We start from the raw sequence: 13,885 nt of genomic DNA on the forward strand, positions 1-13,885 counted from the left end.
CATATTCACTAGAGTAAGTGATTAGGAATTAAAATCTCTAAATTCTCTTCTTCCCTTGATTTAATAACTAAATGTTAAATGAGGAAAATGTTTGCTACTTTATAGAATAATATATTTTTGAACAGAGAAATATAAATATCTACAGACAAGCATAATCACAATGGTAAAAGTGTGCAACCAATTCATCCTTAAAATAATAGCATATGGTGTGTCTAGAAGTCCAAAAGAAATTTATTAGCAACTGAAAAATAAGGGTTTAGAATGGAAACTCATCCACAATTTAACTACAGAATTGCTACAGAAATACAATAACCCCTAATTTAACAATAGTACTGAAGAATTTAAGATGGATTTTCTGATGGTAGCTCTTAAAGATGACACACACATTGAGAGAGACAGATAACCAAATAAGAAAGGAACACAAATTAAATGAAAATTAAATCACAGAATCATAGGACTGGAAGGGACCTTGAGAGATCATCTAGTCCAGTCCCCTGCACTCACGCTTCCTCCAAATAAATAAAAAGCAGATTTAAAGGGCCCCTTAAAAAAAAAAAAAGACAAAAAGAAAAAAATAAAGATAGAAAACCCACATATGTTAAAAGAAACTAGGTAAGAGAATGAAAATAGCAAATTGAACAAAAACTTAAGAGGCATACTGTAACAAAGGTATATTAAATCTGATGTGTAATTAAAGAAAAACAAGGAAGTAAAATATGTTATTTGAGATTCTATTATCAGTACTTTGTATTGTAATAGTGCCCAAAGGCCTCAGTAAGGATCTGGGATCCAATGTGCTCATCCCTGCAACACCAAACAGCTCCCCACCTCTCCCCCTACCCCTTTAGTTCAGTTTTTATTGTGTTAAATATTGTCTCCAGTGAAGACAGTAGTGTTCCTACGGAGGGACTCATTACGCTGTGAATCCCATACTGAATAAAGTCTTCCTTTCAGTGAGACAGAAGGATACGAAACGGAAGGGGTGGGGAAAGAGAACTTTAACCAATATTTGCAACAAAACGATTGCCTTCTTTCAATGTTATTAGAAAGTAAAAAAAAAAAACAAAAAAACCAGTAATCTAAGGACCCAATCCTGCAAGTATCTCGGCATCCTAATTGACTTCAATGAGACTCAGAGCCACTTTGCACCTTATTTGCTCTCAGATATTTGCACGCTTCAATGGACACTGAGCAAAACTATCTGAGGTAAGAATCAGATCCTAAGAAACAAAGTTATTAGTAACAAACGGGAAAGCTATGATGGGGGAGAAGATGACAGAGAGAGAGAGAGAAAACACGCTTGTCTATAAAAGTCTAGTACACTAACCTGATGGCATACTCTAAACTAAAGGGATTATCCTCCACAGAGTCTCATTTTTGGCCCATCAGTTTTCATAAACAGATTCAGGTGCTTTTTTGAGATTTTGCACCTGCTCTAATAAGGCACATGTATCAAAGGGGGAAATATACAAGGAGTTATTGTCTCTAAAGATTTTTTTAAAAAACAAGACAGAATCTTAACCAGAAAACCACTCACTAATTATGACCTTAAGAGAACTCCAATTACATCTAAGTAAATTCCCTTTCTCCAAAGGTAAGTATCCCCAAAGGCTCCTCTTAGAGACTGAAGTGTTCCCCCTGTAGGAGTACACACAATCTGTGTTGTATACCTTATGCGTTATGCAGCTAAAGAAAGCAAAAATGTCTTTGGAATTCTTTTTAAGGAAACATTTAAAAATGTTATCAAACCAATAGCAAAGAGATTAGTATGTCCTTATACTGACTAGTAATCAAGCACAATACAGGACAAAACAAGATAAGGAAAAGTGCCTAGATCGCTAGAGAGCCAGGCATGCAAGCTGGGGACAACCAAAGTGTAAGCACTGCAGACTCTTCATCAGGGAACACTGAGCTAAAATGGTTTTGTAGCAGAATGCTATGAACTTCAAATGCCTGTCTTGCAAATCTAAAAACATGACCTAAGGTTGGCCATATTCTCTACCACAACGTTGGATCAATGAGCTGTAATTCAACCTTCAAGTAATAATTCTCCTAAGAAGTAATAACGAGAAATGCATAGACAGTATGGTTATTTTGGAGAAAAGTTGGCACATACTGGTGTGGTATGATCCATGCAACTCATGATATACTCTAATAGATTTTTCTGTGTCAAGCAAAAGGCAAATTAGGTCCAGTTTGTGTAGCAAAGATTCAGAGAATGTGGACTATAAAATGGAAAAACATTTAAAGGCTTAGAATCAATTTTTGTTGATGAAAGCGTTATACCAGTAACAACCCTGAAAAGAACTCAGAACAAGGCTGTATTATTGGCTCTCTTTGTACAAACTAATCAACCCAGTAACACAGCAGCAGTAATATCATGTGGGAGACCTGACTTGGGAACCAAATCAGCATAGTTCAGCCCATAGGCAGTTCCACAGAGGAAACATGCCTCTCACTAACACATCACAGAATATGTAAACCAGCTTTGGAACTGTCTATTTTGGAAAGTTATTGATCCTCTACATTGCTGCATGAGGCCACTAGTGTGTGTGGCGGTATGCTATCAGAGGCAGCAAGGGAAGGAGTAACCCAGAACCACATTACTAAGCCGTATCACCAAAGCTGGTGTCACCTTATGTTAGAGAGATGAATGGAGCTGAAGGCCGACTGTATCTGGCTTATAAATCACACTTCCTGTGTGAGTAGAAAAACTCATTTCATTATTTTCTGATGCAGAAAGCTATGGGAACTCATAGTGTCCTGCAAAAACTCACATACCAATTTTGGTACACGCTGAAAGTCCCCAACAGCTCAGTTAGGATGGGCATCCAGCACAATATTACCTAAAAATATACTTTATTTGTATTATTAATTTATTATTTGTTAAGCACAAATGATGCGCTACTTCATTGAGGGCAGCTGGCCAGAAACCACTCAAATGTGAACCATTAGTATGAACCTTGCTGTGATGTCACAGCGTCCATCAAAGAGTACCGCAGCATGGAGCCAGTCCACAGGAAGTAAGAGATCAATACCTTGCTTCCACCCCTAGATTTTTATTTTATGCTCTTTGTGGCCCATGCTGACATCCCAGAAGGATCCAACACACTGGTGGTTTTTCTTCGCTCTGTTGCCTCTCCTGGAATAAATCTTGATAATATAGTTAGAATCCTTTTAAGTAAAATAATTTTTACTATAGTAATGTGATCCAAGCATATCTGGAAAAATTTTATTGGCCAGCAGCCAGGGCAAGTATACACGAGAATCAGAGAACTGAAATTCAGTTACTTACTGTTCACTGAACAGGCTGCCAACCTGAACTTAAAAATCCTGAAGGCACTGACTGTACTGCCCTCCCACCTCAGTTTCCTTACATATCCTATTGAATAGCAGAAAAAAAAAAAAAGGATGATTTGCTTGGTTGGTTGGTTACTTTGCTAAATTATTTTTCTTGGTAAGTTTCACTTTGGGAGGAATGCACATAGCTGTGCATATGCTCTCATGAAAATGTGGTAAAAGGAACTGTTGCCATCCAGTGAGGAGAGAAAACAACTTTTAACTTGAACTTCTGATAGGGCACTCCAATCAGTCAACTTCCCCAATATTTTCTAACTGCCAGTCAAATCAGATCAGGAAATGGTCCTTTGAAAGGGAGAAACGTATGTACATACACATCTTAATTTTAAGAACTAACTTTGTTTACAGAAAAACCCTGGGATGTTTTCCTTGTTGGACAATAAAGTTTGAGATCCAAACTGTTCTCAGATAAATCAGCTTGATCTCCTCCCCCCATATTGGATCTAGAAACATCTATCTTCATTTTTATTAAATGATTTTGATGTGGTTACTCTTAGGTACAACTCAGCAGCACCCATATGAAAACATGACATTACGTTAATTTAAGAAACAATTGGGGACTTATTTTTCTGGGGAAAAATAATGATCATTACTTTATGTTAGACATTAAAAGTCTTCACTGGTGTGTAAGTGTTAAAACCTTCAAAATACATAGACATAAAACAAATAAATCAACTTCTCTTGAAAATTTTTATGGCATCCCTATAAATTGCATCTAAAAGGGTTTGTTCATAAAAAGTTTTATTTTTACTCTAGAATAATTTTTTAAAAGAAACCAACAAAAATACTTCAATATTTTCTACCTACTGTACAATCTCTAACATCCAAAAATTGAATCGGTGGCTTTTTTTCAGATTGAGGAAGAGGAATAATTATCTTTAAACTGCTGTGACAGAAAAACATTGAGAAAGACCGTGAGAGCATGAGAGAAGCAATAGCAAGTTACTAAAAATCTTTTGAGAAGGTGGATGATTGTGAATCTTTGTTATCAAAAGACTCTGCAAGGTGACCTATGTGGGTATCACGGCGGAAGGGAAGGTTATGAGCATAATGGGCTCTAAAAGCAGGTCAGTAGAATTTCATGGGGAGAACGGAGAATGAAAAAGGCAAAGACCAAACTGCAATATGACTCTTCTGAATCTTCAGTGAAGTCTCATCAAGCTCTACTGATAAAAGGTAAAAAGCAATCTAATGAGAGAATCACAGAAAGTGCTGACTTTGAAGACTTAACAGAGCTCAATAAGAATTTTGGTCTAAACAATAGGACTTTGATTTGTTGCTCTGTGACACCACCACATCATATTGAATCAAAAGCATGTCTTTCAGTTTCCTCCTGCCGAGAGTAAGAAAACCAGTGCCAAAGGAGCTGACATGGAAGAGCCCATTCTAGTAGAAAAGGGCAAATCCACAAAAAAAAAAAAACAAAAAAAAAACCCAATCCCAAACACAGCTTCCACTGTCTTATGGATGTTGAGCCTTTTGATTTTTTTTTTTAAAAAAAAAATCTTTTTGATGGTCTTAATATAAGGATAGTAACAAAGGAAAAATATACCGAGAATATTAGTACTGCAAATGTAACAAACCTTGCTCCCCCCCCCAAAAAAAAGACAATGAAAATATCCTAAAGATAAAAAAAATACTAAATATACTAAAAAAGATATACTAAACACAGAACCAAAGAAAATAATCTAAATAAATTTTCAGAAGTTAGCACAGAGGATCACTGAAAATAATATAAGCTCATCTTTCTATTAATTAAAATATTGAAGGAAAAACATATCTATAGTAAAAATATAATACTTAAAATTTTGCTCTCTGAAATGAATACATATGGTTTTAAATAATTACTGAAACAAGATGAAACAAAACAATTCTACATTAGTTTAATAATGTCATAGTTGAATATGTAATTATAAAGATTTGCTTAAATTGTGAGGTAATTAGTCACCCAAACAGTATTTTTTGTTAAATGTGACAAATTGAGGAGTTTTGTATGTGCATATTGAGACACCAGAAAAAAGATATTTGCTACTATAAGCAAAACACAGGATAAAAATCTACTGTTCCAGTTTGGAAAGAAAGAAATTCGAGTATACTGCCAAACTAATAAACACTGATGGAGAGAATGACTCACAACATTGACACTCTGCCTCTCCATCTACTCAAGAACCTCCCACAAAAATAAAAATATGTAACAAATCAAAACAACCTAAAACACAAGCAAACAAAAAAAACACCACAGTATTTTCCTTAAAAAGGGATGACAGCTGGAGACTCCAAGCAGTTCATTAGGGAGTTCACTACTGCTACTGATTTGATGTGGAAGGTACTCAGATACAGGGTGATGGGCGCCAATGTTAAGCGGACAGACCGGACTTTGCAATATGAAACATGAATAATACAATAAGTAGTTTTAAAATAGCATGCTGCTGAATCTATAAATAGGAGAACTTAGGTATATTTACAATATAAATCAATTATAGTGATGAGAAAACATGAAAACTAAAACCGTAGCTGAACAAGAAATGTGAAATTTAAATATTTTATATTGTTGTAAAGCATTTCTATGTGAATTGTCTTGCATGTGATTACGTTGGAGATATCTAGGTTATGAGCTGTGAGAGCACCACTACCCTCTTACAATAAAAAAAAAAAAATCAAGTTGAACAGGATCATATAATCAGATTTACCCAGGAATGCACAAAGAACATTATCTATGGAATATAAAGAGAATTCTTTAAGACCATAGGTATTTCACAACAGTTGCCTAAAGAAGAAGTTGCAACAATTAGTATTCTGGAGCTTTAACGCTACGTAAACTTTTGATGACTACACGTTATCTGTGATAGCCACTAGTGATTAATATTTCTGCTATGAAAAGGAAGGGATCCTTCGAAGCTTTGTGGAAATGAAGGCAAGAACAGGAAACTGTTGTTCTCTCATTATTATTGCAATATTCCCTCAAGTCTTGTCTCTTTTTTTCCCCTCATTGTTTCTACAAAGTAAACAAAACTCTCAGTCCCAATTCATCAAAACTTGGCAGCTTGTAAGCAACACCCAATCCTCTCTGCAACAGCTCCCCAGTAAACTGCAGTGGAAGAAAACCTGCTGCAGTTCTCTTCTAAGCATGCTCTTACAGCTCAAAACAAATATTTGCACTAATTATTGTTTAAACAGCTTTAGTGTTACTCAGCACTACAAGCTTAATTTTGACCCTACTAAAGTCAAAGGGAATTTTGCCACTGACATTAAAGGGAGCAAGATCCAGACCTAGGCCAAAAAAGTATTAAGGAAAAACAAAACAAAAAACAAAAAACACACTTGGGGGGAGAGAAAGGTGAAAATTCAGGCACTAAGAATTCATTCTTCTTGAGATATTTAAGCTTTTAAAAGACTAATCTTCTGTATTTATATAAATCTACATTGTATAAAGAAAACTAAAAATCTCAGATGTAAAATAGGGAAAATATTTCTCTTCATTTCAAACCTGCTGAATTACTACTCTGGTAAGTTTTCAGAGTTGCCAACTCTTACAACTTTATCATGAGTCTTGGGATATATTATGTTTTATTTTAGGTTTTATTTAAAGACCCAGTGCCTGAAAACAAGTGCTAATGAAAGGTGAGACTCTCACAATAAAAGGAAAAGTAACTTTCTAGCCTTCATGGCAGTGAAGAAAAGCTTGGAAACACGGCCCAAGTGTACATTAAAGGCTCAGAAACTAGAAAGCAAATCACAAGAACCCCACATTTATTACTTTCTTAAGTCTCATGATCTTAAAGTCAATTTCATGATTTTTGGGGGGGTATTTATGATTTCTGAACATTTGGAGTTGGCAATAAGCGATACGATACTGTAAATATGAAGAGGGCCAAATTCCAGATTTACTTTGATAAAAGTCGCATGTAAATGAACCAAATAATATTTAAGACTCAGAATAAAGTGAAATCATGAATGATATAGTCAGAGAATAAAGGAGAAGAAAATAAGTTAAAAGGAAAAGTGAAAAAAGTTAGTTAAAAGAGATGCACTGGTGCAGCTGTACCACTGCAGCACTTACTGAAGATGGGACCTATACGGACGAGAGAGCTTCTCCTGTCAGTGTAGGTACTCCACCCCCCCGAGAGGCTGTAGCTATGTCGATGGAGAAGCCATCCTGTTGACATAGCACTGTCTACACTGGGAGCTAGGTTGGTATAACTATGTTGCTCAGGGCCCCATGGTTTATAAACTAACAATTCATGATTTTTTTATTTAAAATGTTCTCCTGCATCACTTTAATAGATCACGAAAAACGAAAAGTGAAAAAGACGTGGACAATAACTAACATCCAGATAATTCACTAAGAAAGGATAAAACAAGATGTTACACTTCAGTAGAGAAACTTTTGGAAAAATCCATGAAATTGTTGAAACTTAATCAAGTACTTGAAGTAACAGGAAATAGAGAAAAATAAAAAAGGTGTTCACAGATTAATGCAGATCCATAAGTATGGCTAAGTAAGGCTTGTCATAACCACAAGGGTAGCCTAAAATTCCTCCTTACCTGTAAGGGGTTAAAAAGCTCAAATAACCTGGTTAGCACCTGACCAAAGGAAGCTAGGGGGACAAAAGATACTTTCAAATCTGGGGTGGGGGAGAGGCTTTGTTTTGGGTTCTTTGTTTCTGTGTTCATTTGCTCTTGGGACTAAGAGGGACTGGACATTAATCCATGTCCTCCAAACCATTCTGAACCAGTCTCTCATATTACAGAAATTGTAAGTACAGCCAGGGAAGGCGTATTAGTTTATCTTTGTTTTCTCAACTTGTGAATTTTCCCTTTGCTGGAGGGAGGTTCATCCCTGTTTTGTTTTAACTTTGAAACTAAGGCTAAAGGGGGGTTCCTCTGTGTTTTGTGCATCTTTTGTGACCCCGTAAAGTTATCTTCCAACCTGATTTTACAGAGGGGATTTTTACCTTTTAAAAAAAATTCTTTTAAGAACTGATTGATTTTTTTTCAGTGTCCAAAGATCCAGGGATTTGGGTCTGTGTTCACTTTGTAACCAATTGGTTAGGATTTTATTCTCAAGCCCCTCCCCCCAGAAAGGGGGTGTAAGGGCTTGGGGGCATATTTTGGGGGAACAGGAACTCCAAGTGGTCCTTTCCATGATTCTCTGTCTAAATCACTTGGTGGTGGCAGCATACTGTTCAAGGACAAGGTGGAATTTGTGCCTTGGGAAAGTTTTTAACGTAAGCTGGTAAAAATAAGCTGAGGGGGTCTTGCATGCGGCTCCCCACATCTGTACCACAGAGTTCAGAGAGGGAAAGGAAACCTGACAAGGCTTAAGCAAGGTAGTGCAAAAAGTAGTTGAAGTAGAATAAAGAACAACAGATGCAAGGAATAGGAATTTCTTAGACTCCCATACATAAAACAAAGTTAATAGAACACTGAGGATCCATGATTAAGTGTGCAAACTTAAGGTTTCAGGCACAACTTTTATCTCTTCCCTTGTGCACATACAATACAATATAGTCTTGGTCACATGATTTTATACAATCTCTAAAGTAATACAACTGTAATATACTTTTTCTGCAACTTTACAGCATATTGTATTCTTACATATTTACACTATATTCACTGTGAAAACAGTTTAAACTATTACTGACACTTTCTATATGATAAAGTATCTTTTCTCTAACATATGCAGTTTTAATAATTTTGGTCCAGAACCTGCCAACACTTATGAACACAAGTAATTCAACTGAACTCACTTATGCACATGAGTAATTCAATTCAATGGGACTACTCAAATGCATAATTTTTTGCAGGCCTTTGGGCCTGATTCAGCACTCACTGAAACCAACAGAAAGAATCAATGAGCCAGGCCTTTGGTCAGTAAACTTCATAGAGTGCATTTTCTTCTGAATCACCAGCACAGTCTTCCTCAGACAGTGTACATCAAAGGATGAGAGAATTAATCAAAGTTCATCTGCCTGTGAACTTTGATGGCCTTTCCATAACCAGCAAATTTTCACTGTCACATGTTGTTCTATGTAGTGTGCTGAACTAGTATGGTTTTTACACACACACACACACACACAGTATTGTACACTTCTTTGTATATCCAAACAGAATGTAAAATCCTGTATATAGGGCTCTTCTGCTTTATTAACTGAGAAATAATATGACATCATGTAGTCCAATATTGTAACATATACGCACAAGGGGAACCGTAATTGTCACTTCATGCCTTTTGAATACTTAACCATGCAACTTTAACAGTCTATTAATATAGTTTAAAACAAAACAACTCATTTTTTTAAAATTTAAAAAGAAAAAAGGTGGACACGCCAAAAACAAAGTATCCTTCTCCAAGATTTCAAAGTTCTGCTTGCTTGCAAAAAAAAGCAGCATGGTAAATTACATATTGAAGAACTATTTGGCTAGACACACCTGGCATGCCCTATCCCATACTCTTTAGGAGATTTACAAGTGATCAGTCAGTTGCCTAGAAAACTAATTTGAGTACATATGAATGCACAGCCTTCCTCAAGGGCCTTATCCAACAGCCATTTAGATCAATGGAAAGGCTCCCATTGACTTCAATAGGCACTGGATTCACAGAGTTTCAGGTCAGAAGCGTACATTAGATCATTTAATATGATCTTGTGTATATCATAGGCCATTAAAACTCACCCTGCTACCCCTTTACTGAGCCCAACAACTTATTTTTGACTAAAACATAACCTGTGTTTGGCTAAAATATATCTTCCAGAAAGCCATCCAGTCTTGATTTGAGAACATCAATCAAAAGGAGGAGAGAATCCACCATATCCCTTGGTACGTTGTTCCAGTTAAAAATGTGTGCCTAATTTCTAATTTGAATTTGTCTGGCTTCAGCTTTGAGCCACTGGTTCTTGTTATGTCTTGTCTTGCCTGTCAACTATGATGCTGGAAAATCCTTTTCAGATCACTGCTTTCCAGCATACAGTCCCCGATTCTATAGATATGATCTGCAGTCCTTGTTCCTAGTGTATACCTTTGCATTTGGCTATATTAAAAAATTACATTTTATTTTAAATGGAATCAGGCCCTAAGTGCACTCTGTGACACATGATAAGTATGTGATTTTTCCCAATGCCCACAATTCAGTAAAATTGAAGTAAATTTCCATGGCAAATTTCAATAATTTCAGCTTTAGGATTATATTACTAAGCAACAAAGTTACAAAAATAATTTTATTATTATTATTTACAGTATTTTTTCCTCACGTTTCCTTTGCTTAAAAGTATTTGAACTGTTTTGTTGAAACTGTCCAAAACTTTCAGGTAGAAACCAAGTATGGAAAATTTCAGCACATGATCTGAAAGTTTCAGGAAGTTCTGAATAATTGAATAAATGGGCTTAGAATGGAAACCACTTCCCAAATTTAATCAGAGTGGGTCATAACTAGTTTCCTGCTATATTTAATTTGTAGACCAAAGAAAATCAATGTTGTGCAAACATGTATGAGGTGCACGGAAATACGACAGACATAATGTTAACATTCAGATATGAAATTTACATACAATGACTACATGCACCAACCAAGATTGTGGCCACATTGTGCTAGGTACCATAAAAGAAAATACCGTAGTAAGAGACAAATCTTTCCCTGAAGAATTTACAATCTAAACAGACAATATAGACCAACCATGAGAGAAAGGAAGTACCATTATCCTCCTTTGTGTGACTTGCTCAAAGTGACTTGCTCAAAGTGACTTGCTCAAAGTCCCCCAGAGAGTCTGGGCACTGAGTCCACTGACATAATCATAACACCATCCTTCCTCGAAGAGGGAAGTAGTCATAGTGGAAGAGTTGGGGAGAGTGAGCAGCGTGACTGGATGATGAAGTAATCATTTGCATGTTGAAAACACTGGGTGCTTTTGAATGGAAGTATTTCAAGATGGAAGAGGTGATTGGCAGAGAGTATATCAGTATGGAGAAAGGATTGTTATTTTTGTTTTATACATTGTTTCAACTACCTGGAAAAAAATTGAGAAGCAGCAATGATATTTGTTGAGTATTATAACCTCTCAATAACAACAATAGTATTATAAAGATCTGATAAACGGATTACAGAATTCATCAAATGAAATTTAATCTCATCAACCTATGGATCAAAGACAGTAAAAGGGAATATATCTGCTTCAATAACCAATGGATTACATGGGAAAAGAGAAAGCAAGAAAGTATGAGTATATTAATACTAATCTATGACAGAAATAAATGTGCTATATTACATAATTAATCAACCAGTGGAACAATTTAACAAAGGTCATGGTGAACTCTTCATCACTGACAATTTCAAAATCAAGATAGGATGTTTTTCTAAAAAGATATATTCTAGGAATTATTTTGGGGAAGTTCTCTGGCCTGTGTTATACAGGAGGTCAGATTAGATTATCACAGTGGTCTTTCCCAGCCTCGGATTCTACAGAATTAAGTGTCAACTATATTGTCTGAAAGCGTTCCCTGTACTTGGTTACCTGCTGTTCTGTGGTCTGAACTGCACTGCCTAACTTAAGCCCAGCCCTGCAAAGGGCCCTTACATAGGTGGACATATACATCCATGTAGAATCCCACTAGGCAAAGGGATGTGATGCACACATCGAGGACCGGCTGTATGCAGCCCTCCGCAAGATCAGAGACTTTGATTATAAACTCCTTCGGGTAGAGACCAGGTCCTCTATTATATATTATTGAATACTGTACCAAATATACTGATGCTGATCAAATAACAAGTACACCTCCAAATAGCAGTATATAAAAACAAATAGTAGGTCCTGAAATTCAAAAGCATATATATTGCTAAAAGGGTTTTCTACTCTCCAGTTGATGTTTATAAGGTTTTCTTCAGCAAGGGAGAAATTGACTGGCTATCCAGCAGAACAGCGAAAGTAACACTGACAGTATTACTCACTTGAAAAGCTAGTGAACAAAAGAGAACAGCCTACTTCTACTGCCAGCTACTGGAGTTCTCCTTTAACTCAGGTGCTGGAGGTCTCCATACTCAAGGTCCCTAAATTTAAACACTGTTGATAGCTTTTGGGGTTCTAAAAGCAGCTTTGTGTATAGTAAAAAGTATAGACAATGGGAATTTAAGTTACTTTTTTCCCCAATGAGTTACATTAGGTGTTACTTTTAATTATAGTAGGTTCAACATTTTCAGAGAATATAATTTTCAGGTTGACATTGTCCTTTTAATATATTAATAGCATAAAAGAAGGCAAAATTGAATGGTACCAGAAAAAATAAATCTCTCTTAAAAGCAGGATAGATAATGCAAAGACCTTGGAACAGATGGAACAATCAGTAAGATCAGGTAAAATTTGCTAAGGCCAAACATTCCAATTCATGTTCCAGTAAGAACAGCTACATATTTTGACAGGTGTCATAACAAACACCACCTGATGCCAATCACCAAATTTAAAATGAGAGACCAGAATGTAGCTGCAACAGTTCTAGACCAAAAAAATGAGGATTTCAATGGCTGGCAATTGAGTGCTTCCCCTTCACACCCAAAATGCCTAGATATGCTTCCTGATCTGCTGTCTACAGCCTGCCCAAATGCATCATGGGTGGTAAATACCAGCAGCAATCAAATTAGTGCTTAACTAGGTTATGGCGCTCACTGTGAAGAGAAACTATTTAGGATTAGCTATGTGATCCTAATGAATTTCATCTGCAAGAAAACCCTTGATGTAGAAGGAAAAATACTAACCCCAGTCTCCGGAAGTCATGTTGGATCTGTACCATTTCTTTCATACCTTTCTATAATCTTCCTACACACTAAACATTTTCCACCTAGAAAGGTTGTATAAGGAAACAAGCATCCTTGTAAGGAGGAAATACAGAAAACTAAAAGGAGGGAGTGGGGAAAAGGAAAGGAAAAAAGAGAAAGCAAAAGGAGAAAGAAAAAAATACAAATTATTTAGCTCCAGCTGTATACTTGGAAGTGCACAAATTTATATGGAGACATAGGCACAAATTTCAAAAGTGCCTAAAGCCCATTTTCAGAAGTGACTTAGGGCTTGTCTACACATTGGGCTAATAGGCTCTATGGGGGTGTGATTTCCAAAGCACACTAATGTGTTGTGCATTAACTGGTCTGTGCAGGCCCTGCTGGTGCACACTAAAGGTTCCTAAAGCTAATGCAGTGCTATTTGAAACAGTACTACATTAAAGTGCATTAGGGAACCTTTAGTGCATATGAGTAGGGTCTATACAGACCAATTAATGCATAACACACATTAGTGCACTTTAGAAATCACACCCCCGTAGTATACATTATTCCACTTTGTAGACAATCCTTAGTCACTTAGGCTCCTAAGTCCCACAGACTTTCAATGAGATTTAGGCTCCCCAAGTGCCTGCCATTTTTGAAAATGGGATTTAGGTACTTCTGAAAATTTTATTTGCTGGTACCCACATCAAACAGTTTACAATTTAAACACACACAAACCAGGTGGATACACATAATGCATTGGTTGCTATTATGAGTTGA

General features: G+C 36.3%; 2 protein-coding genes across 5 annotated transcripts in view; one reads left to right on the forward strand and one right to left on the reverse strand.

Moving 5' to 3' along the window:
- ADI1 (acireductone dioxygenase 1) overlaps positions 1-13,885 on the forward strand; it is a 90,400-nt gene that overhangs the window by 62,246 nt on the left and 14,269 nt on the right. The gene's annotated exons all lie outside the window — the stretch shown is intronic.
- Positions 1-13,885, reverse strand: part of TRAPPC12 (trafficking protein particle complex subunit 12) — an 85,189-nt gene that overhangs the window by 27,679 nt on the left and 43,625 nt on the right. The gene's annotated exons all lie outside the window — the stretch shown is intronic.

This window comes from Lepidochelys kempii, chromosome 3 (assembly GCF_965140265.1).
Source record: "Lepidochelys kempii isolate rLepKem1 chromosome 3, rLepKem1.hap2, whole genome shotgun sequence".
Classification (NCBI taxonomy): Eukaryota; Metazoa; Chordata; order Testudines; family Cheloniidae; genus Lepidochelys; species Lepidochelys kempii.